Source organism: Pezoporus occidentalis, unplaced genomic scaffold (assembly GCF_034315485.1).
Source record: "Pezoporus occidentalis ecotype Australia unplaced genomic scaffold, CSIRO_AGI_Poc_V1 ctg190, whole genome shotgun sequence".
Lineage (NCBI taxonomy): Eukaryota > Metazoa > Chordata > Aves > Psittaciformes > Psittacidae > Pezoporus > Pezoporus occidentalis.
In genome coordinates, this window is record NW_026913749.1 from 1,158,620 (window position 1) to 1,182,746 (window position 24,127).

The 24,127-nt window shown below is 44.0% G+C and overlaps 1 protein-coding gene and 1 long non-coding RNA gene across 8 annotated transcripts in view; both read right to left on the reverse strand.

Annotated features, from left to right (window-relative positions):
• KCNJ16 (potassium inwardly rectifying channel subfamily J member 16) overlaps positions 1-8,140 on the reverse strand; it is a 34,268-nt gene extending 26,128 nt beyond the window's left edge. For 4 of the 7 annotated variants that reach the window (XR_009964426.1, XR_009964424.1, XR_009964425.1 and 1 more), the window contains exons 1-2: positions 8,020-8,131; positions 7,864-7,938 (exon numbers count right to left, since the gene is read on the reverse strand). The gene's annotated coding sequence lies outside the window, so the exon portion shown is untranslated. Of the gene's footprint in view, positions 1-7,863; positions 7,939-8,019 lie in introns of those variants that run through there. The other 3 variants (XR_009964428.1, XM_062616920.1, XM_062616919.1) reach the window with 3 other exon arrangements.
• LOC134162728 (uncharacterized) overlaps positions 1-24,127 on the reverse strand; it is a 225,833-nt gene that overhangs the window by 26,128 nt on the left and 175,578 nt on the right. The window lies entirely within an intron of this gene.

Sequence of the window (24,127 nt, forward strand, 5' to 3'; positions counted from 1 at the left end):
CCAATAGGAGCTAAGGAGACAATTTCCATGGCAATAAGAGTGAGAGCAGTGAAAGCTTAGAGTAAGAAAAGAAAATTTTTTGTGCTAGAAGACTCAAGAGACCTCAGTTTGTTTCCCTGTCTCTAGCACAGTTATGTCCTCAGGCAAGCCACCTGGGGATATCCTCCCAGTGTGGTAACAAAGATGGACTTAAACCACTCTGCCTGTTGTCAGAGAAGGATGATCACTTCTGACCATTTGGCAATTCAAGGATGTCAGGATCCAGCTCCCCATATGAGTCAATGAAGAAAGATGAGTATGGCATCTGTGCTGGACTTCTGAGTACAGCTCTTCCTCCTCCCAATGTCTATTGGTAATAGATAGGTAATGTGCATAGGTAATAGATAGTTTGAGTTCATCACCACCCTCTTGTTTCCAGAGCCAGCAGCAGAATTTAACTCCATGCTAGGCCCCATAAGAAGACATCTGAATACAGCTTTTGGTCTCTGACTACACAGAACTACAAGAAGTGGAATTGCCTCCTAGCTTCAAGGTCCAGCTGCTTCCCCCGCCCCCCCCAACCCAACTCTGTATTAGAGCACAACTCAGGCATTAACCTTTCCATGGAAAGAAATCCAGGCTGAAGAGATGATGAGGGTCAGGACCTCTGTGTATACACTGGATGATCCTGGGACCTTTCTGGCCCCAGCTTTCCATCTGGTTGAAGGTCATAGTACTGTGAGTCAGGAGCATTACCTTACCTTGCAAAGGTGTTTTGAGGACAAAGAATTAATATCTGGGGGCAGTGCAGCGGGGATAGCTAATTCCAGCTCTGAATGAAATGAGGAGAAAGGTGCCCATTGACTTATATGGGATTTAGAATGAGCTCTTATTCATTTTACATTAGGCACCGAACAGCCATTTGAGGATAGCAGTGAATAACTATTAAAACTTGTGCACTTAATCAAGCAGCATCTAAGTTATAATGGAGTAAATTGATGTGTGTAGCTAAGGCAACCACAATGCGACTACTGAGCTGGCTTCATGAAGTGAGTATTTGCAGAGTATGAGAAGAAGCACATGTAAAAGCTGCCCGCATCTGGTCTGATGTGTTTTTCTTGCCCATAAAGGAACAGCTTTCCTGGACAACCAAGCACCAAGATATTACAGCAAACAGTCTTTCATGTAAAGCCAACCTTGACTTTGTTATAATTGCTATGTAAATATAATCCCACTCATCAATTAAATGCTACTCTCCTGGGCTGGAACATTATACATGTTCATTGAGATGGAATCCCTGTCAATTCAGTTTGCTAACTCAGTATTCATGTGCATTAGCCTTGGAAAAGAGAATGTGATTGCTTGAATAAATTCAGCCACTACCTCCTGCATCCCTGGATCAGGTGACACGCATCAGTCTGACTGTAATGTGGGTTTAGAAATATGTTGCCATGGAAATCCTAAATATTCAGCTCTTGGCAGGGGAATTCAAATGGGATACTTGATAAATAGAAATAGCCCAGCCCTTGCCAACCGCTGAGCTAACCCCTTGCTCTTAAGATGCTACCGAGAGTCAGGAGGTCATTGTTTTCCCAAAGTACTTGAAGAAGAAATCTTAATTTTCACTAACATTTGCACTCCCACTTAGTGAGCCAGGAAATCTCTCCCAGAACTTCCCATTGCATAAGCACAGTCTCTCTAGTGGGGTTATATTATTTTTGAGCTGCCTGGATCCAGCCAGTTCCACAGGCCAGAGGGTAACTGTTAATGGTCTCTGCCCGCTTAGGTATTGCTGCTCAGCAGTAGCCCTTGCACTCAAGATGACCTGTGCTTGCTGTCCCTGTGCACCACCCACATGGGGCCAGCCTGTGTTTGACCCCTTGTTTTATGGTTATTGTTCTGTGTGACTGAACAGTCTTAATAATTCAGCACGGTTCTATAGCTTTGCTGTTTCCTAAAGCACAGTTGCAAACTTTACAACCCAAAATACAACTCATAAATAGATTTCCCTCTCGGGCAGAATCCAGCAGCTGTTTAACAACATACAACATCCCCCTGCAGCACTTTAGCACAAGGAGTAATGTGTGTCATACCTAATTAAGCTTTGGCAATTCAGGCTGGAGACCAATTCTTTGCTCCGTGTTGGTGAAACAGCACAACTGACCATTACTGGGGGTGTTAAGTACTACTGTAATACTTAAAATCTCAGCAGTTGTTACTGGGGAGGAGAAATTAAGTTCCATGGAGCATAGCAGACATTGTCCATAGACACTGAGGTGCTAGAGCATGTCCAGAGCTTCATTCAAGCTAATGAAGGGTTTGGAGCACAAGTCCTGTGAGAAGCAGCAGAGGTAACTGGAGTTGTTTAGCCTGGAGAAAAGAAGCGTTTACAGCTGTCAGAGCACCTTATCGATCTCTACAGACACCCAAAAGGAGGATGGAGTGAGGTGGGGGTCAGTGTCTTCCCAAATAGCAAGTGACAGGATGAGAGGAAACAGCCTCAAGTTACGCCAGGGCACGTTTAGGTTGGATATTAGGAAAAATGTCTTCACTGAAAGGGTTGTCAAGCAGTGGAACAAGCTGCCTGCGGGAGTGGTGGAATCACCATCCCTAGAGGTGTCCAAGAGATGCGTAGATGTGGGATGCAGCGATGTCGTTTAGTGGCGGGCTTGGCAGAGCCTTTTCCCACCTGAATGATCGAAAGATCCCACAGCAGCGCAAGCTCAGGGGCGGGCCCACTGTTCCGAGCACCTCTGCTTCCAGGCAGGGCTGCAGCAGCCCTGGGACACCGCTTCCCTGCGGGACAAACGACTCCGACACATGGGGAGGGGCTCCGCGGGGCAGGGCCGGGGCGGGGCGGGGCGGCGCTATCCGTTCAGCACCACGGCCGGCGGCGGGCGGGTCCCGGGCGCGGCGCGGCGGCACTGCGCGAACCCAGGCTGGGAGCCGGGGCTCCGCTCACCCCCCCGCAAGGGTAACGTGAGGGCGCTGCAGCCCTCGGCTGATCCCGCTGGGACCTCAACCCTCCCAGCGGAGAGCAACTCGCGGGCCAGGGTCTGCCGTGCCCTGCCTGCTCCGACCCGGCCCGGCTGTCTCATCCTGCAGCAGAAAGAGAAGAGGCAAATCCCTGTCTCTCACTTCAGGTTCCGCATGGTTTCGTACTGGAAAACAAATTAACCTGAGCGGGTTTTCTGAATTTGAGCCAAGAACAAAAGGCAAAGTGCCCGAGTATTGAAAATGTGCCTGCACCCCAAACCAGCAAACCCTTTTCTGAATGTCTCACTTGAACCATTCATCAGCACTAAAAGGACATAGAGAAAAGGGTCGTTTTCCTCTGAGTTAACAGAAAATATTATCTAAGACCTATTTTCAGTAAAATATGCATTGTGCATTCTCCTCAAAACAATATTTCTGCACATAAAATTACACCAGAAAACTGAGCACCCGTGCAAGCTGTGGATCCCATTGGCAATTCAGATAGGACTCTCCTTTGGGTTAATGAAGGTTAGAGCTCCATTTGTCTCAGACATACATCTCCATCGACATCAGCCATTTCATTTTTGGCTGAGACTCTTTCATACTGTTGCAAAATGATCTGCCCAACACCTAAATAAACCCAGCTCCCATTGCACTGGTTCAGCACTTCAGGTTGGTTCTGGAGGAGGAAGCAGCTGCCTTTGGAACTGAGCAGATACCTGGGGATCTAACAGCCTCCCATTACACTACAAATACTTGTTACACTTATTTTCAGGCCAGAGTTTTTCCACCAAAGACAGAGATTTTTCAGTTTCTGTTCAAAAGCAGGACCCCCCCAGATCCCAGTTTTCTCTGATACATATTTAAAATATACTCACAGCAGGCCAGAAGAAACACTGAAAAGAAATGCTGCTGCTACTGAGAGAGGGAACTTCTAACACTGAAGGAAAAGTTTACCTAAAGGACTGGATTTCTCTTCCTCCTACAGAGTCCAACACTGACATTTGGTAACTTTCATGCCTTTGTGCAGAACAAAGCAAAGAATCGTGCAGAGCAGATTAAGAATGAAGAAGGGCTGAGAAACCTGAGTAGGAAAATATCCCTGTCACACAAACCACTCTCATGTCATGCACACATAAAGGATAAACTTTTCAGATACAACCACCTGATCTTCCTGCACAAAGCATTGTCCAGACTGTAGAATCTACCTGTCCTCCCCTAGCATCTAATACTTGTCCTGCCTTCCACCACCCCAGAGTTTTCTCCTGTGCTCCAACCTTTGACTCAAATGAGGAATGCTGCTATACTTCTTAAAAGACTCTTTTGCAGGGCTCAGAGCTGCTGTGCAGTCCCAGCAGCACAGCAGGAACTGAATTGCCAGCAGAGGGGGAGAGTTAGAGAGACACTGTGATTTGATCTAACATCCACTGAACTCACTGGAAGGATTCTCACTGACCATGTCAATAAAAAGAAGGAAAAACCTCCCACTGAAGATGTTTGTATAGTATTTTCTCCAGTTCACGTTTTGTAGGTGCTATCCAGAACACCAGTTTTCCTTGCTCTTTAAAAGAGTGTTCATCGCTGTTTCTGTGCAATAAGAAAAAGCTCTGTGAAATGCCAGGCCCCATATGGCCTTAGAAATAATGATTAAGATGAAAAAACCACCCTCCTTGACCAGAATGAAAAGGCTCTAAGCAGCTTTAAGCAGAGAATGCCGTATGCCAACCCCTCATGCCCCTAATAAACCTGCAGTCGATCGTGCGCTCTAAGTCGTTAAGCACATTGTAGAAATGGGGCAAATCCTCTTTTGGAATTTACGGGCTTAAAAAAAAAAAAAAGAAAAGCAACATAATTCCATTTATTTTAACATCATTACATTTTGAAAAAGAAACCCCGATTATATCATGGGATAATGTTACTGTTATTTCTATGCTTACTGCTGCATTTTAACACTTGACACTGCACACTGCTGCAGCCAGTGAGGCTTTTTACTGTGGAGTTACACAGGAGATGAGAAGCACATTCAGAGCTGGTGTGAGGCACAAAAAGCAGTCACTGCTTTGTACTTTTTTACCCCCCAAAAGTCTAATCTATTTTTTGTTTGAACAATGCCACTGAGCGTGGATGGGGCAGTGGTGCTGGAAAATGGTGGTTTTCTGCTTTCTGTTTGTATGCCTCTGAAGCAGTATAAGGTGGTACCTCCCTTACCCTAGCCTATCATCCTATCCTACCCTATCCTATCCTATCCTTCAGTATCACTAGAATGCTTTGGAAGTGGCTTCTAGCATTGCACTAAAAAAAATCCCCAACAAAACAACCAAGCAAACCCCCCAAACTAACCCAACCAACCAATGACCCAAACTCCTACAAGGCTCAAGTCCTTTCAGGCTGAGATTCTTGCTGCTCTATCACAGCAACAGAATCAAAAGTGAACTCAGGCACAAGAAGCTTGCTTGCTTTTAACAGAGGCAATATAGAATTTAGCCACTTCTCATTTCCCACCTTCTCATCTGGAAAAGCAGGTAAGTTCCTTATCCACTTTTTCATTAACCACTTCAGCTGAGCAGCTCTATTGGCCTAAGCAATTAGCCAAGAGAAAGCGATAAAGAGCTCCCCTGTTTCCTTTCTGATGTGTTTGCTTTCACCAACAGCCATAGTGTCCTTTAGTCCTATGAGATTTCCAGTTCTCACTGGCCCATTGGCTCCTTGGCTCTTTGTCAAGCCCTTCATCTTCAAAGCACTCTACCCTCTTTTGATGCCAGCGTCTGTATTTGCATTTCATAGCACCCAGAACAAGCCAGGCAAATACGTTTAAAGTCCAACATATGCTTTGTAGAATTGCCAGATTGGGAAAAAAATGCTCAGGAAACAGAAATCCAGGGACCCTTAACAAACATTAAACTGACAAAAGAGAAGGCAAATTCATCCTCTGCTGACCTAGGTCACCTATGAGCAGACACAGTGTTCTTTATCAACTTGCCAATTCTCCCATTCTCCTAGAGAACAGGTTTGTGTTTTCTTTGCTCGGTTATCTCTTCATCTTTGAGCAAATTGCTAAAATCTGAATTTGGCCATTACAGAAACAGGCTCACAACCAACTTCCCACTTACTTCATAGCCAAGGTGTCAGTCTCCTGAAATTCATGCCACTCCTCTTTTACCTTTTCCATCTTATGATTCAGATTCCCGTAGTCACTTGGGCCTGTGTTCTGACATTCTTCCAATACATACCACCAATACCCTCATTCATTTCAGTAATCTCCAGTGGGAGTGAAATGACAAATGTAGGTGTTAGTGATAGACGGTTTGGAAATACCCAGTAGCCACATCATCATCATCCCTCGCTTAGGGTGCCAATGAGCTTTAGAGCTAAATAAACAGCTGGATTATATCAAAACACGGAATAGCAGAGTCATTTTTCCTAATCTAATCAACTTACAAGAATCAGAGATGTGTGAACTGCTCCAAAATACCTATTTATAGTTCCTTTTCAGGAACTATGAAGATGGTGCGTTTTCACAGCGCTTAGTGATCATGCCACGTTCATATTTCATAATGTGTCTGCAAGCCTTTGCTCACAGATTCCTAAGCATTTGCAGGGCAAACAGTCCGATTGCCAATACAGCTCTAGGATAATGTAAAGGAACTGTTTTACTCTGAAGGCAGCACATACCATATTGCAAATGCTGATGTAATATAAATCAAAACACAAACAGTGTAGCTGCAGTGCCTGTAGAAATCTTCTTGCCAATGGCAGTCAATATTGGACATGCTCATCCTCAGAGGGCAGCACAGCCATGGAAGTACAGAGAGGAGATGGCACTGAGGTCTTCCCAAAGAACATGCTGGAGCTGAGTCATTGTCTGCTTAGATGGACATCACACCTGACTTATAGGATCTACTTATGAAGTAAAATGCTATTGTGAGCAGCTGGAAACAGGGAAAATTTGGTTCTTCTTTTACTTGCTCGTAAATCTCATTTCTATTAAAATATTGTTTCGAAACCCAAGTAATATATATAATATTTATATAATATGCACCACAACGAACAGCTGCTTTTCGAATGTCTGTAAGTACTTGTTTTATCTTCCATTCTAGATCTTCACCCAAATTGCCTTTGATGCATTGCTTTAGCTAAAGTTTAATTATATTGTTTTCCATGTAAATTTATGTCACAGCAAATACAAAAAATATTTGAGTAAGTGAATCCTTCTCCCTGCAAGTCAATTTTGAGCCATCACAAAGCACACACAGATATTTAACGTTATATTAAAACAAGTATTCACACTGTATTGGCATAGTAACGGGAACAGTGGTCAGACAAGTGTCCTCGTTATTTTGTACTGTGCTGAGAGGTGCCTGCCTCAGCACAAAGCTTTCTTCTAGAACTCACAGCTTACCTAAGAGCAGAAAAAACAATCAAGGGTGAAGGCTGAATGCAAAACAAACGGCACAGCTGGTTTGTGTGAGCTTCATGAAAGGACTGATGTAAATTCAGATCTTCATAGTGCAGTCACGCCTCTCCACAGGGAGAAGAAGAGGCAGACCTTTACAGACTTGAGCAGGACAGAAAACAATCAGAAGGAAAACAATAGTTACAAAGTTAAAGCTATTGGTGTTAGGGAAAAAGGAGTGGAAACCAGTGTATGTGTGTGTGTTTGTGCGTGTGCATCGGTATGTGAATGAAGAAATTCACCGTGCACACTCTTACACTAAGTACAGAGATACTTTTTCAGTTTGCATCAAATTAGGATGAAATCAGCTGGATGTATCTAGTGATTTAGTTTTAAGAAGACACAATTAAACAATGCTTGCTATTGACAGGTTGTTCTGCCCTAACAGAAATGCAGAGCGCAGAAACGTGCAACTGCTTTCCCATGTATAGGTATTAAAACAATACAAAAGGTACTTTACCTTTGCTCATGCCTCCATGAGGAAGTTATTTCAAGGGTCCTTTGTTTCTTGTGTGCCAGCAGCTGTGCAACTGTAAAGAAAAACAGGAGTTGGGTTAATAATAAAGAAAGGTACAAGCTGTCGACTCCAAAGACTCAAGTTAAACATTTACTACAGTTTGTTCTTGTGAGCAAACTCAGAGGGTCTGCTTTGCTCACTGCTGGCATCTTGAGAAACGGGTGACAGCCAATGTGCTGCTCACACATGCACCTCCCTGTCCGCAGCTCAGATACCCGCAGCAGAAAGCTGAACTCACCTGTGCACATGTAGGCTGGGATTTAAAAAACAAGCAGCAGGAAATTCTCCCGTGTAAGAAAAGCCCTTCACAATGGCACTTCAAATATTTACACATGGGATTAGAATCGGAATTGCCCACAGTTTTAGAATAAACAGGTTCAAGTTTATCCTTATATTCTATTTTATTTACTCAGAGGGTTTTTTTTTCCCCTACAGAAGGTCTTTTGTTTCTGCATTAGCATGAGGCTAAGGTAAAGACTTCAAGCCTACACAGAAGTGCAGCCTCCTTTTCTATCGAGCCACAGAGCAGGCAGCATTACGTGTCAGCTCCTGCTGGGCAGATACCTGGGAAAGGTGAGGGTGGAGTGCAGCCTCTGGCCCTGCTCAGAAGCTCAGGACCTTCCAGAAAGTGTACTAGCTACTGCCTGTCACTTTTCTCAGCAGTATGTTCAGGCTGTTCATTTAGGCACTTGAAGATTAATCAAGCACTTAAAGATGAAGTTGGGCCATCTGAATATGCTTTTGTACCATGGAAGGTCATCTCTGCACAGAGACCCGACACATTTCTGAACCTCATCTATGAAATGAACCCGTGACAGAAAGCCAAACCAAAAGCAAACCACTGGGACTACACAGAGGAATGAGTTGGTGAGAGGTGGCGTGAGGTTTCTCCAGCTCACACACCCAGCCATCAACAGGAGTCAGTTATGCAAACTCACGTTAATCTTGGGGTTGCTGCATCAATCATTATCTTGTGTGTGGAGACAAGGTGGCAGCCTTGTTTCTTTTAATGACAGCTCTGTTCTCCAGAAGTGAACTCCAGTGGCTGAGGTACCAGGCTATGACTCAGGAGAGATAATTCCCAGCTCAGCTGCTAAGCAGCTATAAACTTAGGGCAAAATGCCCTTTGTCTGTCTGGACTATTTAGACTACGGGCCCTTTGAGGTAAGACCAGTCTCTGACTGGATATTTGCACAGCACCTAATACAATGGAAATCCAGCCTCAGTTTAGTAGTTCTGTAATACAAATTAATAACAATAACTAGACTTGACTGCTTGACAAAAAGCAAATAGTTTGGAAAAAGCTGTCTTAAATCTTTCTATCCCACTTACCCAGACCAAAAAAATCTACAAATGTTATTTCTTTTGGCAGCTGAAACCTAATCCTACCTTGGTTAGCATAACAGAGAGAACAGGAAGCACTGTGAAGGAATGTTTCATTCCCTAGGACGTCTTTGATCCCCCTTCCCTCCCTTTTCCTATCAGGTAATTTTCAAATCTTGATGTTTCCAGTTAGTCTACGTATCTTCTTGTTTTGTCTACTTCGGTCAAGACTTATTTAACTTCCATTTCATGGATGAAAAACTGGTCTGCATTTAGACTTTGCTGTTGCGTAAGGCGGAACCTGAGAACTTCAGAATCCCAAAAGGGAATACAGCTAAAATTCACAGCCCTTGCTGGTGGAAACCCAATCATTGCTGTGCTTTAACACAGGCAAGGTGCATTCATACATTACATAAATGCTAAACAAATCATTTAATCATTTTCTGGTGCAGCCACCACTTTTTGTCACTCAGAGTTAGTGTCTCTGTTCAACTTCCCAACATATGGAGGACATTTTTTCACCATTATACATCTTGATTTATGCTCGTCTCAAATGTGCAAAGCTCAAAACAAATTTATGTCTGTTTAATATTCTGGGTTCTGAAGGAATGTGTTGACCCTTATTTCAGTCCCACATGGAATGCAAGGCTGCATCTCATGTGGGCAAGCTTTTGACAATAAAACAAGTAATAATTAAAATATGCATGACCCTCAAAGGACTTAATTACCACACACTGCAGAGTGCAGCCTCATGCTTGTAGCAAAGACAAGTCTGTAGCACTACAAAGCAGGAGATGACAACACACGCAAGATAAAAATGAAACAAGATCATCTTGGAGGAGATAACACAACAGCCCTTTTGCCTGCAGATGAATGGTCCTGTCACACAAGCTGGAGCTCCAGCAGCATGTGCAGAGCACACCACTTGGAACTGAAGCAGCTGCATATGTACCGGCTTTTTTGCCTCGGCTCTTCTTGCTTTGAACCAATCACCGTTTGCTCTGCCTGATGATTGCAGCAAGCTGCATTTCTCTTTAGCCTTGATCTCTTCAGATGGCTCTTCTTTTCCTACTTACTATCCATCTTCTTCCTTCCACTTCCCTCTGGCATCATCTGCACCTTCAAGTCAGCAGTCAAAAGTTCCTTAAAAGGCAATAGAGGTAAAGGCAATAGCTGCTGTAGAAATGACTCTGGCTGATCAAGTATTTCCATGCCTCTCTTGCAGCTGCTCCTGGTCAAACACACTCAACGGTGGCAGTGATGGGGTTAGCTACAGCAATGACAAAGCATTATGCATCTGATGGAAGATGTTACCTGCCATCTGCTTTTAGGGAGGCTCAAAATATATCTGTTCCCTAGGAGTGACTGAGCTTTTGATAACAAAATACCTTACAATCCTACAACTCCACGAATCCCATCCTGCAGTAAGAATACTTAGTCCCATTTTATGAATAGGAAACTGGGGTGCAGAGACAACAAATGACTTCACCAATTCCTTGATTTGCAAAGCTGTCTACAACTGGAAGCCACTGAAACAGGTACCAACTTATTTACGTGATTATTACTACTGACTGCAGCACTGTTAAGCCTGAAAGATGCCAAGAGAACTGAAGTTAGTCTTTCATGTCTCTTCTCCTCCCTTTTGTTTTCCTTCACTACCCAGAGATGGCCAACATTGCTCTTTCCTTCCCTTCTCTGAGAAAAGTTACAATAACAGCTACAAAAAGTGACTGGCAGGCAAATAATTTCCCTCTTCTTTAGGGCTTCAACTTGTGAAAATCCAGGAACACTTTTATTATTATTCCATTACAACAACCTGAACGTGGAGGTAGATTCTAAGCTGTTATTGACTTCACTGTTCCTGAAACAAAGACACTGCTCAGAGCTCATTTACAAAATGTATATACCACTGTTCTGCACTCTTGCTTCCAGCTATTTGAAACTCTCCAGTTCCTCGGAGCAAACAGCTGGGGAATGAGTTAGGGACTCAATGGCACTGTTGGGGCTCAGTGACACTATGCTTTTCTTTCCCATTTTCCCCCTTTTAAAACAGAACTCTTTTCAGCAGAGTAAGACAGGCAAACAAAGTGTGTACAGAATGAAGACAGCACAAAGGCTGTCAATGCCACCAGCCTGATGATGCTTGTTTGTCACCGCCTGCAAGTCCAGATGCTGTGGAGATGCACAGCCTAAATAGGAGCTTGTGCCTCCAGCATCAATGTGGACTATGCACTAACCTTTAAGTGTGCGCAATGGGCTGTCCCTGACCCACCCTTTTTTCAAGCCCTTCTGGATGGTGGTTGCTAAAAGGACTTACACAGGCTGGAGCTGCTCTTAACTCTACATGGGTGACTCTGCCTCATCAACCTGCGCAAAGAGCCAAGGACACGTCAGGTTCCTTCCTCCTTATCCAGCAGAATGGCAGAAGAAGAAATTATAGACTGGGCCTTCCATTATTGCAGGATGTAACAAGAGAAAGACGGACTTATCTCAACGCAAACAGAGGAAATTAAATGGGAGATGCCTGCCCTCCTTTTTTAATTCATACGAAAGAGTTCATTTGCAACCACCTTAGAAACATTTGCCCCCATCCTCAAACACAGACCTTTCCCTGGACTTGCAAGGCTGTGAAAGAAAGGGAGATCAGAAAGAAGATGTAGCAATTCTTTACTATTCATAAGGGAATTAATAAGCCTGCAAAATATAATCACTTACTTCCTTCTCTTTGCAGCATTTCCGATGCACAGTGTCCTGCAGGTCACAGTGTTTCACAGGGGCTTCTGGGCCAGTATTCCTCTCCCCTCAACTGTTAGGTGTCTGAAGAGGACATCTGGGTGCTCTTGAAGGGGCAGCACTGGCACCTGCTGCGATGGGAGCCCTACCAGGCACAACAAAGCCCAATAAATAAAACACCAGAAGGCGAAAGGTAATTGTTCTCAGTGAATGCTTTCTGAAAGGGTAACCCAGCTCCCTGAAGGCTGCTAAGCCCTTGAACAGCTTTGCTGTGGGCACAGCTTTGCCAGTGGATGCTTTTCCACGTGGGTGCCCCTCAGGACAGGCCCAGACCCACCGATCCCCCTCTGGGTCCACCGGATGGGGTCAGTTATTTAGTGTTTTAGACCCTTTTGTTCTCTACCTCGACCATACCCATCCCAACGTGTCCCTCTCACTTACCCCTCAGCACACAGGCTCCTTATCTCTCCTCACCGCTGAACCCCCCCTGGGCCTCCGCGGGGCTGCGAGGACCCCACCGCGATCCTTCCGCGCCGCAAGCCCGGAGCCCGCGTGTAACCATGGCAACACCCGCCGCGCCGCGCTCACGTGACAGGCGGCTATAAATGGCGGCTCCGGCGGCACGGGGTCTGTCAGTGCGGGAGCAGCGAGGAGAAAGGGAAGCCGTGACAGTGCTGAGGCCACGGGGATGGAACCTCGGAGCAGCCCGTGTGTGAGGTAGAGCAGCCCGTGTGTGAGGTAGAGCAGCCCGTGTGTGAGGTAGAGCAGCCCGTGTGTGAGGTAGAGCAGCCCGTGTGTGAGGTAGAGCAGCCCGTGTGTGAGGTAGAGCAGCCCGTGTGTGAGGTAGAGCAGCCCGTGTGTGAGGTAGAGCAGCCCGATGCGGCTTCAAAGCAAGGCCTGAGGCAGCAGCCGGGAGCCACCTGGGTGCCTCTGTTAGTGAGAGGGCCACAGGGCCGCCTTCAGCCACTGTGCAGGGTGATGCAGAGTTCAGGCAGGGGTTAAAGAGGGAGGCTTTGAGCCACCGAGTTCTGTCTTTTCCCGTGGTAGGGCCTGCCTGTTAGAGGGAGAAACAAAGGTGACAGACTTGTGCTGTCAGGCGCCGGGACAGGGGTTGCTGTTCTCTGCACTGACAGCTCAGGTCTCACAATGAGGCCTTAGTGACATGGTTTAGTGGTGGCCCTGGCAGTGCTGGTGTAAAAGTTGGACTTAGGATCATAGAAACACAGAACAGTTAGAGTTGGAAAAGGCCTTAACATTATCTAGGTCTTTCCCAACCTAGTTGAGTCTATGATTCAGGCACCAGTATGAGGCTGATGAGTCTCTTCGGTCACCACTTGGCTGCCATAACCAAACACAGAAGCCATTGTGGGAAGCTCCATCATCCTACAGCATATTCCTGCCCAGATTCTGAATAGAAATTCTTTATTTCTTTCACGATTCATGGAGTGAAGAGGTGCAAGGCAAACAGCACTGTTTCCGTTTGTGCTTTCTGCAGGGACTGAACCAGCATAGGAATTCCCAACAACTCAATACGATCAGCTTGTCGTAACACCAGAGGATGGGATGGTTTGACTGCTTTTCTTCAATCTTCACCCTCCTTTTCGGCAGGATTTAAGGGAGCACGACTGACAATAAAAAAGGTTTGAGAAGGTCATTGGGGGGAAAACAAGGAGAAGAAATGGGGGCGACTATACAGATAATAACAGTGATTTTTATTTCCAGTTTCATCTTTGTGCTTTCTTAAGGAAACAGTCTATGCTGGGGTGGTGGTTCTTCATTTTAAAAGAACAATTAGTGGAATAAAACTGGAATGCCAAACTGTGCTGCACTGTCAGATCCTTTCATGCAACTATTCTAGTAGCCTTAATGAGTTGTAGGCATGTTTTTCCTTGCCTGTGTGCCTTCCTGGCTTCACAAGTGCCAGTACAGGAATTGTTATTTTGGAAAGCGACACAATAAAATTTTACTAGACAGAACAGGCTGGTTCTGTCCTGGTGGGGACCAATTGCAGTGGAGGACGGAGGAAGCGCCACGCCAAGCACAATAAGGAGTGAAGCGCTGGAATGTGACATTGGTATTTGCCTCCCGATTGAGTCTTCACCTTGGAGGAAAGATTTTACTCTGCAGAAAACTCTTTCTTCTTATTCATTGACAAGTGGGAAATAATGGTCATTCATCAAAGAGTTGTTGCAAAAGACAGAAATAGCTCTGAGCCCCTACGTCAGCCCGTGGAAAGACCTCCTTGCTAATGCTGGCTCCTCTGCCAGCCAGGCCTTTCTCTGGGCTGCAGCTCCTGGTGCTTTGGTTAAGTTGGTTTCAAATATTCTGAGAGATGTGGCCTCCATCATTTCTCTTTGCAGACTGCTGCAGCCTGAGAAGCAGCAGCTTCAGCAAGCGTTCCCTGCTATCTGGGGCATCAGTGTCTTTGACTTCATCCCATTAGTTCAAGCTGTGTCTGCTATATCCCACTAAGCTGTCCCTTTCCAATGCTGCTGTTACGTTTGGTAAAACAAGGCATGCAAACTAGTAATAGTATTTTACTTTCACAAATCGGTGTTTCCAGCTCAGAACCATTATTGCTGATCACCTCTGAATGTGTCCAGGCTGATATATTTGTATAATATTACCAGGAACTAAATCATCTCTTCACAAATAGTTGTTGAGATATTTCCTTTTACTTACACCTGCATTCTTTTAACTTGTTTTTCCAACTCTTTGGCAGATACAGTGGATGGAAAATGCTATATATTAGTAAATTCCTTCTCTGGACAGAGTAATGTTAGACTGAAAAAGCAGGCCTGAAGCCTGGGGTCAGTTCCAGCTTTCACATGACCGCAGCCAACTGTGCTGTTCTGCTACATATAAAAATGCAAATTGTATTTACCTGCTCTGCAAAGGTAACATTTAGTAGCTACATTCATTTTATAAGTATTCATAATGCTGCTTACATAACACATCCCGATAAGCAGGTTTCTTGCTGTGACTGTAATACGATCGTGTAAACTGGCTGCTATCTAAAGGTTTTATTTTCTTTTTAAACAAGTATAGAGCACAGCCCAGTAACTTTCCTCTGCCTGGCAGGTGGCTGCAGGACAGCACAGCACTGGGGCAGCATTGATCACCTCTTCCAAGCTGGCTTTCTGCAGCAGATCCTCTTGGTGCCTTTCTCTGTAGTGAATCCTTGTCTCTTTGTGCAAGGGGTTCAGGTACCTTTCCCAAGTCAGGAAATTGTGAGATCACAGCCACATTTGTCAGGGGTACCAGACAAAAAAACTAACACAGACCAAGCTTGGTACCCAGTTGTTTCATATAAAGGGAGTATTAGGACTTTTTCAGACCTTCAAGTGGAGGAGGCGCTGGCACAGGGTGCCCAGAGAAGCTGTGGCTGCCCCATCCCTGGCAGTGCTCAAGGCCAGGTTGGACACAGGGGCTTGGAGCAAGCTGCTCTAGTGGAAGATGTCCCTGCCTGTAGCAGGGGTCAGAACTAGATGAGCTTTAAGGTCCCTTCCAACCTAAACCATTCCATGATTCTGATTCTATGATGATACAAACCCCATGTCACTGAATGAGTGTGCAAGAGTTCCTTGCAGAGACTTGAAGAAGCTGTTTTCTAAATTTAACATCACTTCAGTCATTGTGTTTTTAATAAAAATAATTAAAACCAACCCAAACCAAAAAATTGTCTGAAAGAGCATATTTATAACGTATCATTTTTAGTAACTGCCACTTCAGTAGAAGTCACGGCTGACACACTGGAAAAGTCCTCATTTAAATTTTTCTTTGGAACCAAACGTGTCTGCCTTGTCATAATCAAACTGTTTTTCATATCGAAACAGAGCACACCCACAAGGTTGTAAAAGTCAGAGGCAAAAAATGAAACAGAGGTGGGGAAAACAGCTTTCTTGTGAACTGGAAGAGATTATTCATCTCTATTACTGGAGTAAGCAAGACCTGAGTTTCCTTAGTGAGATTGAAACAGTTTCTGTACGTCTCGAATGCGTATTTGAGAGGTATGAGAGAGCTGAAGACTGTTGCCCAGGGATGTCGTTTTTGATTAAAGAGCGGGTTAGGCCAAAACCACAGTTCCCAAAACCTCTTAAACTTTCCCAAAATGTAACTCCTAATCTGAATTTAACATCTGTCTCTGTAATGAGCTGAAATAAAGCTTCACCTCCAACACCAATGAACTTTGGGAAAGTTCAGTTTCCTGGTTGAAGCCGGTTGCCTCTCTCCAGATTGAGCTATCCCAGGAAGTCAAGAATTTGGTACATTGATAAATGCACAAATAGTACTTCTAGGTGTTCTATATACAGGCTGTTTGATGCCAAAATGTTCTATTCAGCTACCTCCAGATGATACCTATTTAGTGAATAGACACGTGTGAGACCTTGTACACCTAAAAGAATTAATAGCAGTGGAAACTATTTGAAGAATTGCAGGTGAGGCATTTCATTGTGCCCCAGGGTATTTATGACCTGGGTTTAATAATGAAGACGGTGTTTTACCAAGGTCACTAACAGCATTCAATACTGTCCCAAGATATGCAGCTAGCAAATAGTTGGGATAAAGGAAAGAAACAATATAAACAATACTATTGTGTGCCTTGCAATGTGGATAAAGTAATCTGTATCTCCAGAAGTACAAGGGATGCTTAAGGATCACAGAGATGCTGCATCCCCAGTAGATACAAACCCTTTCTCTTAGGGCAGTGAGGTGTTATGCTGTCTCGCAGTAATGTCTCTGTGACATTACAAATGTTTGCCAAGTCCCTCATGGTGTGATGCCTCGGGCTGGTACTTGGGATAGATGCAGGCAGAAACACAGTGATGCAAAGCATCCTTCGAGTACCTCCTGCAAAACCCAGAGAGCAGTGCTGTGCAGTGAAGGAAAATGGTTGGTTTATCAACCAAGTGAATAAATAAAATAAGTAACATGAAACCATTCACTATGTTCCTATGTTGGCAAGTAATTTATAAGTGCAAAGATTTAGGTCGCACACACCACTGAATAGGAAAACAACGCACAGTGTAGCCTCTCTGAGCCCTGAAATAGCAATTCTTTGTGCTACTAATGAACTGTATAAATATCCTGAGCTGGGCAAAGCAACTAACTTGTTATCCATGAATCAGGGAATAAGCTTTACCAGCTCCATTATTTACTATTCTGTAGTTGAAGTCTTGTTACACTGAGTGGGAGGTAATACATCCTAACGGCGCAGGGAAGGTAGGAGCAGAGATTGTTCTGTAGGTTGCTCCAGATGCAGCTGGTTCTGCCTGACTGCTCAATGATCATGTCATACCTGCGTTAATGATACACAGTGAATAATCCACAGGCCATAAATGTACTGCAATTTCCATCCCATAATTGCACAATAAGACACACCAGGCTGTTGCATTTCTAGGGGATTATTACCCTCCACTGAAATCTGAAGTCACTCGGCCTTTGGCCTCCCAGAACCACCCAAAGCTCTCAGTAATCTCCACGGCTCTGCTCCCTGTTGTGTCTTTCTCAGACAAATGGAAACCACATTTTCATTTCAAACTAATCCCCATGAAACATCCCTGAAACCATTCAAACCCTTGAGCTGATTCTAATAAAAAAAGAACATATTTAGAAGCAAATTAGTCTTGTAACTCAGGCACTGTAGTATCATTCTGTGAAAACCACTGCTGGACAGCTGTGATTAGCTGCTTTCTAAATGCTTTCCTGGGCCTGAGTGACGACTAGCACATTTCCCTCAAACACAGAGATGATCCAAGCACCCTGCAAGCAGTTTAAGTCTTAACCTATGTTGGAGGGTTGTGAAATTACACAGCATTCTGCTTTTTAGCAACAGGGAGAGCCAATGCTGTACAAGCAACCTAATTCTTGCTCCCCCATGCTCTGCTAGCTTTTAATCGAGCACCTCAAACGCAAAGTGCGTGCTGTGATTTACTTAGGACAGCAAGCAAAGCGTTGTGAGTAAGGATCTCAGCTTTGGGTTACTCATTAGTGAAGCCCAACTAAGCTGTTTCTACAAGATGATATAAAGCCTTTACAGCTAAATAGCAGTTTTCCTGGGACATCTTCAGTATTGCATTGATGCTGCTTCAGCAGATGATACCTTGTGGTCTGTGAAGTGTACTGTCCAGCCACCAGCAGCACTCCCTGGTTGAGAAAGGTGAAGTGTTTTTGGGCTACACCTTGCCAATACCTTATTGTTCTTCAGGGTAATGCATTTCTTCCTGATCCCCGCCATGATCAGTTCATGCAGGGAACATTTGCAGATTAGTGGCTCCAGCTGTGGAGTTTGCTCACATTTGGAACATGGTGTGAAGATCAACCTTCTCGCCAAGCATTGTTTTGAACATCATTTGTGAGGGCTGGATTGTGTTTTGGACTGCTCCTTTTTTGTTGTTGTTTTTGTGAGTTAAGGGCTTTGCATGGAAAATTGCTTTGTGAGACCTCTGTTATGCTCCCATTTGAGCTAATGTGTTGCTTATTTTTAATTCTCCATTCTGTACTCCAGTCTTGGTGCACTGGTTACATCCAGTGATCATTTAGGATGTGCAAATGTCTTAACAGCCTATTCCAAAGCCCACTGAGGCTTTCTGTTTTCTTCAGTAGACTTTGATTGGGCCACAAGTAAATGCACAGGAAATGTTAATTATTTTAACCTTTGTCCTAACAATTCTCCTTTCTTGCATGGGCTGTTTTGCTTGCAACTGTTACCTCACATCTATATTTAAAGATACAAGTTCTTCAGATTAAGATTCATGCCTTTAGTTTTTCTCACTTTAGCTGTTACAGATTTTGATTTATTTGTTCTAACCACCTTAAATGGCTTAGAATCAGATTTGTTGTGTAAGTGCAAATGCTGCCAGGATTAATTTTGTCCCCAGGTCTCTGCAGAAAACCCATTCAGAATGTAGAGAGTAGTGCTCTTGAGGGGCTGTGCTGTATTTCCCCTTGATTTGTCAAGTGGTTCCTTCACACAGACGCTGGAGCAGGAGATGGACAGCATGCTCCCCTTTCATCCCGGCCTCCTGTCCCAGGTTACAGCAGGACAAGGCTGTGGTTGAGGACAGTCTGTGCTCTCCTTACTGAGGAGATCAGTGAACAGCAGCCACCTCCTCTGACCCGTGAAAATGCTCTGGAGGCTTTTTGCTGGTGTGTTCTTTGAAGTTACACAGTCAGGGCTTCATCTGGCCACATGTAACCACTTCCATCCCTGTCTCTTCTCTCTGTTCCTCTGCCCATTCCCTCCTGTTTTACTGGGCACCAGTTGCTATAACGATGCTTTATGTGCCATGCACTGTCTGGTACTCGAGCAGTAGTGATCAGAAGGAAAGGATGGAGGAATGCAGTGTTCAGTGCAACCCATCTGCCCTCTTCCTTCAGGAGCACTAACAGTTCCCTGGCTTTCAGTGGTGCAATGCTTTGTATTTCTGTCCTGCTACACAGTGTACTTTTCCGCTCATTCAAACACTCGCTTGCATTGTCCATATATTTTAGCAAGTCAGTGCCAGGTATTTTACAGTGTCATCATTCATCCTCTAAATAGGAAAATGGATTGCAGTGTGTCACGTTACCTTCAGCCTGTGCTTGGCCTTCCCTGGGGCAAAGAAGAGTGCTTTTTGAGAAAGAGAAAAGTTTCCATCTTCAAAAAGTCTGTGAAGGTCCAAGTCTTTGCGTTGCAATGGATAAATTCACATCGTACTCAGTGTTATACCCTGCAGCTACCCTGGGACCGGTTACTTGGTATTTAATGGCTTTTATTATGGTCTTAGTTGGCTTGAACAGGAATAGTTAGCAAATAATAGTTAAAATTCAAACAGCCATTAAAGTCTGGTCCTGACAAGATGCAACTACTCTGTTACTAATGGACTTTTCCCCCACCAAGGACACATTTGTTAAAGGAAAATGTTTGAAATATTTGGCCAGTTGACAGTGGAAAAAAGAAAAGAGCAAATGCTAAAGTTCTTAGGAAGCCGTGGTGGCAGCATCCAGTCTGCACACATCAGAGGATTCACTGTTCAAGAAAGGCTGCGTTGTCCTCAGGAAAGTTTTCCACGCGTTGTCTTTATTTAAATGGATTTGGGGCGAGAACTGGGAGGTTGGCGTTGATTTCAGGGAGGCAGAAACACCTGCACAGGTTGCAGTCTATAGGTAACAATAAGTTGGTTTCTTGGCTTCATATAGGAACACTTAAGCTTTAAAGAAGCAGATATTTGGCATCAAACTGGTGTTGATTCTTGGTTTAGCCCTGGATTTACTCCTTATTGCTCTAAGTGTGTAAACGTTTGGTATACAAACTTACCTGAATGGGTGTGCACATGGAATCATCCCAAAAGGGTTTAATTCATAAGTACCCCTTGCCTAAAATGCTGATACAAAGACCTATCCCATAGGTGGTAACAATCAGGGTTTTCCATCTGACCCACCAGCAGTTGGGAACCTCTTTCCACTGTTCTGAAAGCTCTACTGAGTTAAGTGCATAAAGGGCTGGAGTGAAGGATATGCGATGTACGACATGGTATCACTTTGTTCACATCCGATGCAACTGATGCAAGCAACTTCTTTCAAAGTTGCAGTTATAAAAGAGAGAGAGAAAAAGGAATAAATACACTTTATTTTGTTTCTAATCAGATGCAGGTGCTAGAAACCACTCCAGAGCTACTTTTCACATGGTACTTGCAAGCTCACTCTACCAAATGGGCTCCTGGAGCAGCAAGCAGAAAGCTATTAAACCTCCTGACCCTCCTGTGCCTGTATAGTAAATGTACCCTCAATGCCTGTGATTTGCTGATATATTTTAATGAAGTTTTTTGCTCATTGCTCTTGCACTTCATCTCTCCAGTTCCCTGAGTTTGGATTTCTTTCCTGGTGTACCATTTCTGTTTTAACCTCTCAGCAACTGCCTGTAGAGAACATGAAGTTGCTGTGTGCTGCTTTAGCATAGTGGTATTTGGTACAAAATGTTCCTGTCTCTTGTGCATGTTAGACCTCTCAAATGTGACACGTTACCTGCAAACGTCGACATAAATGTGCCATTAATAGTGTTTCCCAAATTCCCAAATTCCCCAGCAGAAGAGAAAGTCTGTCATCCTTCTATCAACATATGTGTTCAAGATACTTGAAAGGAAGCTGAATGTGTCCTTCCAAAGTGAGAACCTATTGGGTACCTGGTTTGCACTTGAAATATTGATCCCTATGTTTTGGCTGAGTTGAATGTGATTTAAAGCTTGTGAGGCAATTCAGTATTAATGTAAACGAAAGCAGGTCTTCTGGGCTTCAGATAATAGCAGCCACTTGCCTATTTCTTCATTTGAGTGTATTTCTTTATAGATCATGTTTCACTCAACACTGATTAATCCAAAGACATTGTGCATGCACCTAGCTATTTAACAAGATGCTTGTAAGGAAAACCTGGTCCCATGAGCCAAGGCCACTTCTTTCTTCTCTATTCTGTGCTGTGCTTGCCCATGCTGCCTTCGTGTAAGTAATGAATGATAATAAAAACATCTGGTGTGGCTGTATGCGTTTTGTTTAACGTCAGCTGAAGGAATACAGATAAAACTCAGCCATGAAAGACCACACTCATGCTTTGTGTTTCTCCTCCCAAGATCACTTCTAACTTCCCCATAACAAAAGGCATGTTAAGAAGAGGGAGAAACCTTCATTCTCACCTATAAAAGCTGCAGCTGTTTTCCTGTTTTTATAGAAAGCAGCAGGCAGATTTACTATAAAAGAGTAAATACTCTACAGCAAAGTACTGTTCACCTTGAGGGATGATGTCAGAACCATAAATAACGCTGCGGGAATACAGATATGTCCTTAAAGGCCCATTAAGAATGATGTGAAAAGGAAGTGGAAAAGAGGCAGGCGAGTGTGCTATGCACAGCATGCACATGCTGAACCCTCTTTAATTGGGTTTTAGTCTCAAGTGCAGGAATGGATGGAAATATCAACAGCATAAAGAAAAATAATAATCATAATGGAGTTGGGTATGTGGGCTTTTAGAGACAGTTAAATGGAATAACAGGCACCAAATGTGGGTATAGCTGGGGGTGGGGATGGAGGAAGAAGGATGGTGGTCCTGTTGCATGGGGGGTGTGTGGCCATGCTGGTCTGTCTGTGAGTGTTTCCATCCACAGGGACTTAGAACACAAAGCAGAATATTCAAAGACTGGTGAAAGATATATAATGTTTAATCTTTTAATAAGGGAGTGAAAAACGTGCAGAATGAGACCTAAAGAGCTGCACCAGTATCAGCTATCTAGGAGTATGAAAGGTGCAGTTTATGCAACAGTAAGCAGACTAGCTTGGTAAGTGTGGAGCAGAATCAGATCATTCCAGTGAATTGTTCCCACCTTTTTGTCTTCAAAAAGCAAGTTTTAGAATGACTAGTTAGGCTTCTACTTATTAATAATGCCCATAGAACAGCAGCACAAGTATTTAGAGACAAAACCCAAGGAAGTTAAGATGCAAAAAGAGTTTCAGCAAATTAATGGTATAAAACTCCATCAGAAGTTATTCTAGAAATACCAAAGCAAAGAAAAGAAAAGGAAATAACATGGTTTTTTCTTTGGAAGTTGGTTATGCATTCTTACATAGTTAAGGAACTAATGGTGCATCCCCTTTTTAGTGCCAGTTTCATGTCTGATGCTCCATTCCACCAAACAGAAATATGCAGAATATCAAAGAAATTATTATAGCTGAAAAAAAATACAAACCCCCTCCCCCAGAAAAAAACAACCAAAAAAGGTCTTTAAGCTGCAAAGAGTAATCTACAGTAATACAACAGTAATACTTTCCTGTCTGCGCATATCTCCTCTAATACATCCTAGGGCTGGATTCGTCTTTTTCCTCTGTTCATAACCACATATTCCTCTTTTTCTTTTTTGCCCATGTGTCATCTTCACAATATGTAGCAGAAATTCTTGCTGTTGCCATTTATGCTTTGGCACTGAGTGTTCCTAAATTTCCATCTCGCTGCCCTTACTCAGTCCCTTGGGACTGTTTGGTTCTTCCCACTCTGTACTTCCCTCCTCCAACGTCTATGTTTCAACGCCAACTTTTTATCACACCCAAGATCATTGGTTAAAATGTAAAATCTAATTAGTTCAAGGACTGTTCCCAAGGAGCCTTGTAGGTGCATTCCTATCTCATGGGTTACACTTTGGACCAAACAGCCTCTCCTTCCATCGCTTGATCTTCTATAGTTTGATGAGTATCTTTGTATGTGGCAGTTCAGGTAGATCTGCATCCGCTACCAGGAGATCAGTGAACAGGTTAACAGTTAACAAGAGCAATCAACCTTGGGAAGCCCTTGGCTGACTTTCATCCCCTTCCATTGGACAATTCTCACTGAAGCCGCTGCCTGGCAGTGTAACATGCCGCCAGAGTACGCTGTGTGCTGCATGTGCCTTAGGGAAGAAATAAGAGATCCTTTTTGACTGCTCTTAGGTGCAGATTCTGTAACACAGAAGGAGGTGCTTGCAGAATGAGACCTCTTTTTCCTTCATCTGTCCCACCACTGGCACCTCCCAAGATGGATGAAGCTGCTCTGCTTCCCATCTTCCTTCAGAGCCAGCCTGCATCGCCTCTGGTATCTGCAGCTCTGGCAAGATTTGGTGGCTTAGAGCAGTACAAAACGGAAAGCAGCAGGGAAGAGAGAGGGTAAAAAGCTGCAGATTCTGTTCCTAAAAACCAGCAATGTAGTCAGAGGAGGTAGGTTCTCTGAACATGGCTTCCAAATGGCATCATCAGTTCATTCTTGTGGTTTTAGCTTGAAAATGCTTGCCATTGCAGTCTGAGCAGAACAGCTGTCTACCAAATGCTCCAAATGCCTCAAATTAGCTACCCAAAAGCACCCATCAGAGGGGAATGGTTCTGCTGGCACTCAGGACCATCAGGCTTTTATGACATGTCATTCTTTGCTCTGTCCTCATTCAACCTTGCATTGTTTCCCAGGCAGGGCATATCTTCTGAATTAGAGCAAGATTCGTTATTGGGAAAATATGGAGACTCTAGTAATTGTACTAGCTTGTGTAACCTTTGCTGCAGTTGGATCACACTCCTTTAACACCAATGGTGACATAGTTTTCCCCTAAGGCAATGGAAAGAGAAGAGTGTTAGGGCAGAAAGAAGAGGGATCTTCAGTG